This window comes from Protobothrops mucrosquamatus, unplaced genomic scaffold, assembly GCF_001527695.2.
Source record: "Protobothrops mucrosquamatus isolate PMUCROS unplaced genomic scaffold, P.Mucros_1.0 scaffold700, whole genome shotgun sequence".
Classification (NCBI taxonomy): Eukaryota; Metazoa; Chordata; class Lepidosauria; order Squamata; family Viperidae; genus Protobothrops; species Protobothrops mucrosquamatus.
In genome coordinates, this window is record NW_015386982.1 from 344026 (window position 1) to 345680 (window position 1655).

A 1655-nucleotide genomic window follows, 5' to 3' on the forward strand; every position below is an offset into this window, starting at 1 on the left:
GAAAATGGTTGCTTTGTCATGTGGCTACATGTGTGTGTCTATAAATAATCATAGAAATAGTTGGCCTGCATTCTTACATTATCCCCATCAGAAGGACAATCTCTCCTATATTCTTTAGCTAGTATCACTAACTGGAGATGATGCATAATTGAAATCTATCAGATCTTGAATTTGCCAGGTTTGGTAAAGTTGATATAACCAGTTACTGTAGAGTAATAGGAATAACATTCTTACTGATTTAATGTTACCAGCTCATTGTTTCTGCTGCTCTCTTAAGAAAAATTCTGGGCATACCTCTTAGGAACATGTAAACATGCATAGAACATTTGAAATTATTTTTTATTTATTGTTATTATAAGATTAGAAAAATATTTTTTCTCAGAGAGCAAAGAACAGGATGGCTTAATATATGTAGGATGACATAAAACATATTTTTACAAATAGTCCATTGTAACTTCTGTGCTTGAGATCACAGAAGTTGGGAAGCAGCTGATAGGATGAATGAAGGAGGTCCTGAAACCTTTATTTCTCCTGTTGCATGGTTTATACACATGCCATACATTCATGGTGTGAATGCTTCTGTGTAAGTAAGGATGTAATATTAATTCATTCCTTTTAGAATGATCACCCTGCAACTCTGCAGAAGTCTCAGGGAACAACCCATTCTAAACAGCTGAGTTATGAAGTAATCCAGGAGAGCTATTCATAGTCCTTTTAGCCACAATTCCTTGCCAACAGGTTCCTAATAATCCCAAATCCAATTAACCATGGAGATCAACTGGATGTCTTAGACTTCCATATTGGGCTGCAGAAATGGAAGAACTCTCATACCCATTAAATATAACTATTAAATGGCTGCAAAAAAATGCAAGAACTCTCATTTGTCATTGCCATGTATTTTTTATCTAAATTATCTACCAAAACAGATCACAAGGCAAAAGATGCCCAGCATTAGCATTCAAAGACAGGTTACTGATAATACATTCCCATACCCCAATATACTGTATGTATAGTCTTGCCCACTTCTGAATGCAGCTGGGAGCACATATATGTACTGCCTGAATGTGTGCACACATTTTAACTAGGTGCTGGCTGCTCTTTGCAAGGTCAATATGTAGTGATAACCATGACAACTAACTTCAAGATGTTTGCTACAATATGCTTCAAAAGATCTGGCCAGAAAATCTGAGCCCATGGAACTTTTGACTTGAATTCTTAACAAAGTCATTTCCCTAATTTTAGAATAGAATAGAGCTGGAAGGGACCTTGGAGGTCTTCTAGTTGAGTCCCCTGCTCAAGCAGGAGGACCTATACCATCTCAGACAAGTGACTGTCTAGCCCAGACATGTCAAACCTGTGATGTCATGTGACGTTGCGCAATATATCAAGATTATTTTGCCATTGCTGGCAATGGGGTGGGCGCGGCTTCCGCATGACGCGTCTGGCTCACGGGCCGGCAGTTTCACACCCGTCAAGCCTCTTCTTAAAAATCTCCAGTGATGGAGCACCCACAATTTCTGGAGACAAGCTGTTCCACTGATTAATTGTCCTCACTGTTAGGAACTTTCTCCTTAATTCCAGGTTGCTTCTCTCTTTGATCAGTTTCCAACCATTGTTTCTTGTCCTGCCCTCTGGTGCTTTGGTGAATAACATGA